The following is a 12,485-nucleotide window of genomic DNA, read 5'->3' on the forward strand; positions in this document are numbered from 1 at the left end:
TGTCTGTGTATTTACACGGAGTACGGGCAGAGAGCGATGTAGACGAAGAGTGTGAATATGAATCACTGGAAGTTGTGTTCAGTGTGGCCAGCAACGTCTCGCCTTGTAGCAAAGATGAACATTTAAGTGTTTAGTGTAAATTGAAATTTGATTTATGAATAAAAATCCGATCACATCAGAGAATAGCATAGCATAGCATTGGTGTCTACCCGTAGCTGCTACTTCGTTATTGACCAGAACCCCCAAACATTGCTCCGTGGACCACAGATGAAAAGTAGGAACCAATCATCACCCCTTCGCAATTTTCAAAGGTCCCTATCATGCTGATCAATACCGACGCCGGCCACGACCAGAGGTAAGACACGGGGAAGTGGATGGGAATGTTAGTCCGATACTTGAGTGATGGGACCGCCAAATCGACTGCGTCTCCGACAAAGTATCACATGAGTTTTGAGGGGTTAGTAAGATGGGTATGAGGTCAGGATTCACTGTGATAGGTGATGCGACCATAAGCAATATGTTTATCGGTTGAAATTTTAAAAATCTTAGGCAGCCGGCTGCGGAAAGATAGCTATCTAGGGATTTAAATATAGTATTAATTCGACCGCGATTCTCCAGAAATTCTCCGTCGGCGTGCCTTCCGATCAACGGTGATGTAGGAAGGGCTTCATTTATTGAAATGATTATTGAAATGATATAGAAATGGCTTAATCCAGCGATACGACTTGCTAGTCTAAAAAAAAAATAGGTACGTTTTTCTAGAAAACTATAAATAGAGAACAACACAAAAAAACTCATCGGCCAACGAACGCAAGTGGAAAAAAAACCGAAAATAACACGAAAAAACAGGACTGCGCGTCCACAAAGGCACCGCACTACTGATGCCATTATTTAATTATAATAGCCAATCACCCCATGCACTCGAACAGCGACACAAAAGAGACGGAAAATAACACGAAAAAACAGGACTGCGGGTCCACACAGGCACCGCACTACTGATGCCATTATTTAATTATAATAGCCAATCACCCCATGCACTCGAACAGCGACACAAAAGAGACGGAAAATAACACGAAAAAACAGGACTGCGCGTCCACACAGGCACCGCACTACTGATGCCATTATTTAATTATAATAGCCAATCACCCCATGCACTCGAACAGCGACACAAAAGAGACGGAAAATAACACGAAAAAACAGGACTGCGCGTCCACACAGGCACCGCACTACTGATGCCATTATTTAATTATAATAGCCAATCACCCATGCACTCGAACAGCGACACAAAAGAGACGGAAAATAACACGAAAAAACAGGACTGCGCGTCCACACAGGCACCGCACTACTGATGCCATTATTTAATTATAATAGCCAATCACCCCATGCACTCGAACAGCGACACAAAAGAGACGGAAAATAACACGAAAAAACAGGACTGCGGGTCCACACAGGCACCGCACTACTGATGCCATTATTTAATTATAATAGCCAATCACCCCATGCACTCGAACAGCGACACAAAAGAGACGGAAAATAACACGAAAAAACAGGACTGCGCGTCCACACAGGCACCGCACTACTGATGCCATTATTTAATTATAATAGCCAATCACCCCATGCACTCGAACAGCGACACAAAAGAGACGGAAAATAACACGAAAAAACAGGACTGCGCGTCCACACAGGCACCGCACTACTGATGCCATTATTTAATTATAATAGCCAATCATCCATGCACTCGAACAGCGACACAAAAGAGACGGAAAATAACACGAAAAAACAGGACTGCGCGTCCACACAGGCACCGCACTACTGATGCCATTATTTAATTATAATAGCCAATCACCCCATGCACTCGAACAGCGACACAAAAGAGACGGAAAATAACACGAAAAAACAGGACTGCGCGTCCACACAGGCACCGCACTACTGATGCCATTATTTAATTATAATAGCCAATCACCCCATGCACTCGAACAGCGACACAAAAGAGACGGAAAATAACACGAAAAAACAGGACTGCGGGTCCACACAGGCACCGCACTACTGATGCCATTATTTAATTATAATAGCCAATCACCCCATGCACTCGAACAGCGACACAAAAGAGACGGAAAATAACACGAAAAAACAGGACTGCGCGTCCACACAGGCACCGCACTACTGATGCCATTATTTAATTATAATAGCCAATCACCCCATGCACTCGAACAGCGACACAAAAGAGACGGAAAATAACACGAAAAAACAGGACTGCGCGTCCACACAGGCACCGCACTACTGATGCCATTATTTAATTATAATAGCCAATCACCCCATGCACTCGAACAGCGACACAAAAGAGACGGAAAATAACACGAAAAAACAGGACTGCGCGTCCACACAGGCACCGCACTACTGATGCCATTATTTAATTATCAAATCCGATCACATCAGAGAATATAACAAAAAAGTATCAGAAATGTTTCATAAATTCCACTTCAGTAGAAACGTCACTTGACATCGGTACAGGTTGGTACAGGTTGGTACGGTTTGTCCACGCCTCCTTCCTACCCTGATGATTCTGTGTAATGTGATCCGTTCACAGAATCTGTCTCTGCGATTAATGCAACGCAGTAGGTCTGGTACTTTTTTTTGGTGTAAAAAGAGGTTTGCAATTGCATCAACAATCAAGCCTCTGAACACCTAGTTTCGAGTAGGAATCTCGCAATTGAGAACGCCAAGGCAATGCTGTAGAGCGAACAATTTGATTTGAATTTTTAAGTAGGTCTGGCCGCTCGGATGAATTCTAGAGTTTTTTTTTTTTAAAGATCCTATAAAAATATGAAAGACAATAGCTTATAGGACCTTTTCAGAAAAAAAAAACTCTGAAATTGCACTCCGTGCGTAGTAATCTTACCACATGGACTTCCAAGATGAGACATAAGGGTTTAATATCCAAATCGATTTTCCAGCACAGCATTTTTTCAGTTCCTTTTGGGGTCCTGAATAACTCCCCAAAGTTTGGGAACGATTGGTTTAGTCCTCACTTTGCGCAAAGCGATTCAATTTTCTATGGGAATTTGTATGGGAAAACAATTTTTTTTATTCTGTTTTTTTTTAAAATAAAATTCACGTTTCACGCTATATTGAAACCAGACTCGTATTCGGTTGCTCTAGAAGGTGCTCTATAACATTCCCCAAGATAGTCTGGTGCTAGCTTGCCTCTTAAAAAAGATACAGCGTCCTCAAAACTTGCCTAAAACGTGTTGTTTGCTTTAAAATTACGTTTTAGACCAGTTTTGATGACGCTGTATCTTCTTTCAGGAGCAAATTAGCACCACACTCTCTTGGAAAAAGTTGTAGAGCACCTTCCAGAGCATCCAAATATTAGTCCGGTTTTGATATAGCGTGAAACGTGGATTTTTTTAATATCAAAATTCAAAAAAAATATTTTTCCCATGCAAATTTCTATGGAAAATTGAATCGCTTTGCGCAAAAATGACTAAACCAAATTTGGACAACTTTTTTATATAACACCCTAATGAGACATGCCATTCGTTTTTATAAAATTATGGTACAGGCAATAGCAGGCGGTTTGAAAACTATTTTTCAAGCTTTTTTTCCAAATTCATGTGAGTTTACGGAGAACGACTTATTTTTACGTTAATTGGGGTGAGTAGGGAGACTTGATCCCTTTTTTGTATCGCATATAGCTCTATCATTTTATCACAAAACTATGAACTTTTGGCATGAGTTGAAAGCTTAAACAATCAACTATTTTTGGCTAATAAGGGTACTCCATCCGATGAGTTCTTCGAATCATGCCAAGCGTTTGAAAAACAAGTCTCCCTAAAGGCACTTTTTTAAACAATTTATTGTAAAAATAGTAAGATGATTAATTTAACGACAAATGCTTAATGGTTTTTATAGTTTTTAATTTTATCGAACAATTTATGTATAAAAAATAATGTAAGCGGAAGAGGTTCTGGATTCGCATCTGCTCCTATCGAGAAATTATGGAAAGAAGGAATTCTGAACACTTGAATATTAACGCAAAATTCATTAGCTCGCGGCGGGGTTCGATCCCCCGTCCTTTGGGTCAGCAGACAAAATGCTAACCACCAGACCATCGAGGCTTAGTTGACTAGAAGGATTAAGAATGCTATAAGAATCCAAGAAACTTGATTGGAATCTGTGAACCCCCTCAAATCTCACGTGATACTTTGTCGAAGACGCAGCTGATTTAGCGGTCTTCATCACTCAAGTGTCGAACTAAAAATTCCTATCCACTTCCCCGTGTCTTACCACTGGTCGTGGCCGGCGCTGTGATTGACTAGCATGATAGGGATATTTCAAAGTTGCGAAGTGGTGATGATCGGTTCCTACACTTCATCTGTGGTCCATGGAGCAATTCTTGGAGGCCCTGGTCAATAACAGAGCAGCAGTGGAGGTTTCTTGTAGTATTTTCTAGAACTCAAGCCGAACATAAAAACTGTTAGTTTTACAGTTAGTCTGAGTCAATTTTGCACAACTATATTGAACAAAGCTATTTTTTTACCCACACGCTGACGAGATATATGCTAGAGATCAAGTGTCCCCGGTGATCAAGTCTCCCCACTCTCCCTTATGAGTTTCCAGCAAATGTGTTTTTTTGCTTCAAGTTTCTAAATTGGTTTCTAAATTCTTATTATGGCCTGTCTACTACAATAAGTTAACTTAGAAAATTGTACTTAGAGTAGGAATTTGACTCCACGGAAAGGAATCTGATCATCTTCAAAGAAAACATAAGTAAATTACTAACTTAACGTAAAAACAAAACAGCCAGTTTTTAAGTTGATTGTAGATAACCGCTTACTGCACTAAGTTACGTTCTTTTTCTACACAACTTTTCTATTCTAGGCAACTTAGCTTTTCTAAGTCAAGTGATTGTAGATAGCCCATCCTGGTTAGTGATTTTTCACGCTCGCATCATCCGTCACTTTTTTTTCAATACAAAAGGGACCATCCATAAACCACGTGGACACTTTTTTGGAAATCTCATCGATAATAACCCCAGAACATGTGTTAAAAATATAATCATAATTGAACAATCTTCACCGGTTGAATAATATTTGAAAAAAAAAAAAAACATAAAAATGTCAATCTGATTTACAATACCGAAAAGTACACACTTAGGAAACAAAATCAGCAGATATTTTTATTCTGTCATTGTCTGACCAAAAAGAAAGCGAACTGCAGTCCTCACAATGGTCAGCACTTTTTAAACTCCTCCATCACTGCACAAGCAGTCCGCCCTGCTGGAAAGTGAATCAACTTTTATTCAGCCGCCGGTGCGATTTAACCAAGACACCAACCATCATCATTAACCGCTCACACAGAAACTCTCTCTCTCTCTCGCGCTCTTGTTTATTTTTTTGGGGGTGGTGAGAAGGGTTTTGTTTGAGATCACACATTTTCCACCCACGTCCCGCGCCACACCCCAGCATCAGTTTTCACTGCGTTTGTATGTGAGTTGTGTTTTGGGCGGCTACAAGTTGTGTGTAGCGTAGCACATGGCGGTGATTCTCGATGCCACCCCTTGTTTAGCATCATTCCGACACACACTGCTCTCTCTCCATTGGGAATTTCAGGGTGTAAGCTGTATTTTTTTTTAAAGAACCTGAATATTGTTGGCCATTTTTTTTACGAAATAATCCGATTTCATAAAATATTAAATTTTGCTTTATCTAACTAAATCGTATCAAACACAAAGGCAGCCAACCCTTAGGAAAGCATCTTTTGGTTAGATTACACCCCAAGTTCTCTTTTGTCAATATTAAAGATTGTAATGCTTTCTTTCCGAGACGTCTTACCCTACTGCCTACTGCGTTACATTTTCCGCAGAGAGGATTCTGTGAATCTTCAGGGAAGGAAGGATGCGTGGACATACCGTACAAAACGATCCGGGTTCATTGATAGTGGTTTGTTTTGTGTAGGAGATAGTGAGAAAAGGATAAATGTGATACACCTAAAATTCAGAGTCGAGAGAATCGTTCCCTCAAAAATTATTGAGGGCTGAGTGCCAAAACCGAAAGAATAATGCTACCAACTTACACCACAGACAAACAGGACAGTTAAGTCATTGGGTTAGTCTGTCAAAGGCCTCTGGTTTGATGCCCGTAGTCGAAACTTTTGGTTTTTTTTACGGATGAACTTTTTTTTTTGCTAATGTGGAGTTTTTTTTTTGAAAAGGTCCAATAAACCAAATTTCCAGTTTTTGCTTTTTGGGTGTTTTTGAAACCGCCTTGAGTCAGGGGTATTCAAAAATACCCAAAAAGCAAAAACTGAAAATTTGGTTTATTGGACCTTTTCAAGAAAAACTCCAGAAATGAACCTCGAACAAATAATTCTCTCACCCATCTCAAGCTGTGTTCTCTGTGTCCGTAAATAGTACCACTATTCTCTCGACTCGAGGCCATTTTTCTCTAGGACGAGCGCTGCCCAGTTTTGGGTGTATATTTGAAAAAATAAAATAAATAGGGGCAGTAGAGAGCTAAGGAAAGATGTTTGCAAACATTACTTTATTGTTTAGGCCTGGTTCTACACCATGTGCCAACAGATTTTCCACGCCGCATCCCTTATGCAAACGTCCGACGCGACTTTTCAGCCGCCGGAAAAAACTGGCTGTTATCACTCTCTAGATGCTCTCTCCCTCTCACTATACTCTCTCGTAAAACCCCCGTTTGGCGGAAAATCGATCTGGGAGGAAAAATCGTCCGATCTCACCAATACACGTTCAGAGTCGCGTGCACTCTCTCGCTGGTTCGCGAAGCTTTTCCACCGAGATCAGGCCGAAGTGAAAATTTCCTCGGCACAGTTGTAGATTTGACGTTTAGCTGGAAGCATCGCGTCGTCGTCGTCGTAGTTCCGGCGCCCGTCCAAGAGGAACCTCCTCAGTAGTGATTCCGAGCTTCCGGACCGTTGTGTGCGTGTGAGAGACAACGGGATGGTGCGGAAAACCCGTGTACATTTTTGCACCGTCTGACAGTTCGAGTCTTTCCACGGTCGGAACCAGTCGTCGTCTACTACGATATCTGGTGTGTGAGTGTGACGGGACGGGACTTCCGGAAGCGAGTTCCGAATTGTGCTGGGGCGCGTCCGTGGCCTACTACCGACTGGCTGGCTGACAGTTTATATTCTTGAAACACGGTGCCCAGTGAGTGTGTGATTTTGGGGCTATTTTTGGAGTCCTGGCAGGATTGTTATTAAATCAATAATTTCGTATACTGTGTGAGTGGTGGGGCCGTGTTCCTGACCCGTTTTTAAGATTCTGTGGATTACAGAACCCGCGGGCGAAGTCATTGCCGGTTTTATAAGTAGTTCCGGAGTAAACTACAGTGTCAACGGGATAATTTGAAACGGAAACAAAAGAGTGAAGAAAACCGAAAAGATGTCAAGTGACATAATTTTAACTTTGCATTAGGAGAGTCAACCCCCAAACCCTCCTCGTCCTTCTTCTTGTCACAGTGTGCGTGTGTTCTGGGCCACCTGTGCTTCCTTTTTTTCCTATGGTAGTGTGCGTACAGCCCCACCGTTGACGACGTTCCGATACACGCTCCATCTCTCTCTGTGAGGAAAACAAGTGTCAAAAAAGCTCGGAAAATTGGATTACTTTTCCGGAAAAAATTAGGCCACTGATTGCCGCCTGTCAGCAACTGCCGGTTGATCGTTGGAAGCCGTACAATTATATTTCCCATCGGGTGGATGACAGTTGCCGCCGACGCCGGTCTCCGAGCTTATCAATAATTTCTTCGCCCCCGGCCGGGGGACACACTCTGGGACGGATGCCAAATATTGGTCGGAGCCCGTGTCTATTGAGTCCTCGTTGACGCTAGTGGCCGTGCCGTGTGAAAAACGGTACAAAACGGGAAAGGACGCCCAAAGGACAAGGTAGGAGCGGTTGTCTTGGGAGGGTTTGGGGGAGTTGTGGTTGGCGATTTGAAATTGAGTTTGGTGAAAAGCTTTTGCTAGTTTGTTTATTAGCTTTTGTAGGTTGATCTGAATATTTTATTTTCTTCTATTTTTTTTATCAAACAAAGGTAAATAAATAAAAGGTACATACATGAAGAGTGTTTTTTTTTATTTTTAAACATAGCTCAAGCAAAAAATTACTTGACGAAAACAGTAAAAAAATTGTAGAGTTTGAGATTTTATAGTTTTTTGGTTTGAAAAAAAAAAAATAACGTACTGACTAAGGTGTTTTAAAGAAATTTAGGGGAAAGTGGGGCAAGTGTAACAAGTTTAGGAAATGCTCGTTAAACCCATTAAAAACATTAATTAATCAGTCGGACTTTTTGATAATCATCTTATTCAAGGATATTCAAGGATTCTTTGATAAATCAAGTTTCTAAAAAATCCTGTTTTGTACCATAAAAAATTATTTTAAAATAATTAATTTTCCTACGTTCTACTCAACTAGTGGGGCAAGAAGAACAATGCATGAAACAACATGTTAATTTGCTAACAATTGAACTGTTATCACTTAGACACATCAGATTAGAATGTATTTGAAACGTTACTTTCATTTTTAGATGAAATTGTAATATTTTACTAAGAATTTCATCGTTTTTACGAAAAAATCTAATTACTTAGATGATAAATAGTAAATTTTCATAATATCACTATATTTTGTATGGACATTTTTTTTTTAACAAATGTTTATCAGTTTTTCAATACTTTTATGTATTTATATCGCAATAAAATATGTTTTTGCAGCAATTCGTATTTCATACTTAAAATCGATATGGTACACTTGCCCCACCCGAACAAGGTATTTTAAAAGCTCTCAACAAAAATAACCAAATGATAAACCATACTTTACACAAAATGCAAATCATTGGAAGGGACACTACTGATCTAGGAGAAATGAATTTTGATAAAATGAACTTAAAATCGAACCCTAAGTCTTATTTCGGTCTTTCCAAATGTTATAACAAAAAAAAAAGGATTTGAAAAAAACACCATTCAATCTTGTGTCCCGTGGCGTTTACGTCGTATTGGCGGTTATGTGGTAGTAGAATTAACTAATTGCATTGCTAGTAACAATTCCTCATATTGGAAATATTGGAAATTGTAAGAATAACGATCGTACTAGCGATTGTTTCTCTTGCCCCACTTTTTCCTATCTAGAAACAAACTTTACAAACGGTGCTCAAAGTACATTAGCGCGACTGACGAAGGTTAATCTAGATAATCAATTTCTCGGATTAGCGGAGACATTTATTCATTTTAAGTTTAAGTCACCAAGTTTCTTTAAAAAAAATATTAACTTAACAAATGTTTCATAGCTTATTTTTAAATGGTTGTTCTGCTAATCCAACGAAATCAATGCCAATCATTGGCCTTATTATATGTTTCATGGAGACGCATGGTGTTTGGGCAAACTGCTAACAAAATAATAATTTGATATTGATATGATACGTTATTACTTTGGACAGCGGATAGTATTTTTTCTGTATAGTTGGACTTGGCTTGTATAGGTTAGTGTCCCCATCCGGTGTCGGTCCAGATTTAATTAAACGCATCACTAACCCTGGGAAGGCAAATTTTGCCGGTGCCACCAGATAATCACTCCCAAAAATGCCCAGGGCAAAAATCTCACTCACACACTAAAGCTTCTTTACGCAAATTAGCTGGTGTTCCGTGCGGTAAAGATCGAACGTGCTGAGAATCCATCCGCTGAAAAAAAGGAACATTTTTGGCCAGGAGAAAGTGGATGAACCCTCCCGGGAGGAGACAAAATCGGGCCTCGGTTTTTGGAACGTTGTCAAAGATGGATTTTTTTTCTGATTTCTTTCGCTTCTGAATCTGCTGACGCCAGTTTGAAAAAAGGAAAGTCGTTCGGTGTTTAATTTCAAGACACGATTTCGTTTAGTTTCAGTTTTAGGAGCCATGGGCAAAATTATGAAGAAATTTAAAGCGTACACGTAAAAACGTGTCAAAAATAATTTCATAAAACAAAGGTAGCCTTTTGAAGGGACGTAACCTTGCTTGAAAACGCCCGAGGCTGTGTGTTATTTAAAGTTACCTTAGAAACAATCGAATTTTTTTTTCAGTTCAAATTACGAGAAGTGGTCCATTCTAACCCATTAACCCAATTTTTTGCTGTTTTTCACAAAAAAAAACTTAAGCACACGAGCAGAGCATACCCATTAAGGTGGTCCGAATCAGGGCTTCCTCGGGGCTACCCCTTGAAATCAAAGATTGACCCATCTAAATTTGAGCTCATTCTGACCAAGGGAACCCCTCCCTCTAAGCCCTTGAAGTTTGTATGGAAAAAATCGACAAAATGTATGGAGAAAAGTAACTGTTTCAGTTTTTTCGAAGGCGCAATAACTATTCATTTCTTACCAATTCTACGAACTAAGATCTTCATTAAGTTTGTAAAAACTTTCTCGTTGACACCATATTTTTAGGATTTTTTTTGCAAAAAAGTTATTAGCTCCCGAAAATGACCATTTTTGCGCGGCTAGCAACTTAGCGGTTGGTGCCGTTGACCACTTGTAAAGTGATTTTAAAAAAATAAGGTTTATTTTAAACTTTTTAATGCTTATCTTTTCTATTTTTTGTTAATAAAAAAGCTAATGACTTATCATTTTTTTATCCCTTTTTTAGGACACACATATTTTGTCAAAGGGCCTCGTGGCGCGGTGGTTAGCGGCTTCGGCTGCCGATCCCTAAGTTGCTATTCCCGCCTTATCCTCCTGGCCTTCTATCGGATGGGGAAGTAAAACGTCGGTCCATTTGCGTAAAAGCACACATAACCTTCGGACGCCTAGAAATGAGCAGAAACTTGCAACAGAGACCACAAAAGACCCGGGGGTCGTTAAAGTGGATTGCTTGGCTTATATTTTGTCAAAAAATCCTTTTAATGTGAGTGAAACTAATAAATATCGTCAAAACTTTTATCAAACATTTTTGAAAATATTTATAAAACGTTCAAATTTGACTTAGGTAGAAACCTGTAATTGTTGCAAAAATATAAGTATTCTATATTAATTTGAAAGTCACAAGGACCCTTTTATGAACTGACCCTCAAACTTACTTTAACTTAGAAACCGGGATTCGAACTCATGACAGTTAGATAACGAATCTGATTGACTACCATCTGATTCAGGCAGACAAAATGTTGAAATCGGAGGATCAAGGCTGTTGCAAATATTTTACAAAGCTCCTCCCCAATGTAGTAAAAATTGGCTCAAAAAAACAAGTAGCAAAAATATTTATGAAAAATCTACAAATCAATGGTAATTAAGGTACGATCAGTTGAAATCAATTAAAACTGAATTCCTCTTCGTTCAGAATCATTTGAGCATGTTCGGGTTTATTAAAAATAAATTTTATTTTTGTATATTTTCGATGAATCAATGATTTTCGCAAAAAAAATTATCGTCGAATCTTATTTTTTTAAAATAATGATTGCAGTTTAACTTTACGGATGCTTAAAACATTTTCTATCATTGAAATTCTGGCTCTAAACGATTTTTCATTAGTCACACTTGATTTAAGCCACCACCGGAGACGGAAAATTGTCCACCCGCCCAAGTTTCATTTCTATCACCAGAACATGAGAATAACTTGATAGATTGCTTTCAAACTGTTCCAATTCCTAAAGTAATATATTTTGAACAAGCTGGAAAGTTTTCAATGTTATCTGTTGAACCCTTTTGTTGCATTGAAAGTTTGAAATTATAATTTTGCTAGATTGATTCGCAAATGTATGGGAAAATATGAAATCGTTGCCTTTGCTAAGCTATTTCTCCGATACGGCTGAAGGAATACTAGTTTTTATTGCTAGAATTCCTTTTTGAGTAATTTACGTTTCCAAAATGCCTATATGTGTTGAAGAAAATCTTTCGCATTTAGGAGATTTGTTAGTTCAAAATTTTGAATCGATTTTTTCAGCGGCCGCCATTTCAGAACCACTGGTTGATCAAGATTTTCACCTTCGCCAGCGGACGGCGTCGTTTGCCTGCTGTCGTTACTATGGCCACGCGAAGTTTGTTTGGCGCCCGCGAACAGGGTGCGCGCGGATTCAAGCATGAACTGTGACTCGATCATGGTAACCACGTGGATGAAGTGATGGGTGAAGAATCGTGATCAGTCAACTTTCATATATTTGTGTGATTTTGTATTCAACAGAAAATTTAGTTTTTTTATTCGACTTTTGATTTTTTTCAAGTTATACAAATACATACCTAGTTTTCAGTAATTTTTTTAGCGAAAACACTTAGATTTAGTATGGAAAAGATAATCATCCTGCTTTTTAGAGAAATGTTCACTCTTGAGATATTCAGTAGATCCATATTTTTCCTTGAAAGTACTGATAATTACCAGTCAGTAGGCGTGGCTGAATGGTTACGCTGTTCGCTTTGTAAGCGGAAGGTTCTGGGTTCGATTCCCATCTGCTCCTATCGAGAAATTATGGAAAGAAGGAATTCTGAACACTTGAATATGAACGAAAA

General features: G+C 39.2%; 1 protein-coding gene across 2 annotated transcripts in view; it reads left to right on the top strand.

Moving 5' to 3' along the window:
• The first annotated feature begins 6,614 nt into the window (after positions 1-6,614).
• The window catches only part of LOC120428741 (tubby-related protein 4), a 90,088-nt gene continuing 84,217 nt past the window's right edge, over positions 6,615-12,485 (top strand). Inside the window, exon 1 of one of the 2 annotated variants that reach the window (XM_039593818.2) lies at positions 6,615-7,911. The gene's annotated coding sequence lies outside the window, so the exon portion shown is untranslated. The remainder of the gene's footprint in view (positions 7,912-12,485) is intronic. The other variant, XM_039593817.2, reaches the window with a different exon arrangement.

This window comes from Culex pipiens, chromosome 1 (assembly GCF_016801865.2).
Source record: "Culex pipiens pallens isolate TS chromosome 1, TS_CPP_V2, whole genome shotgun sequence".
Classification (NCBI taxonomy): domain Eukaryota; kingdom Metazoa; phylum Arthropoda; class Insecta; order Diptera; family Culicidae; genus Culex; species Culex pipiens.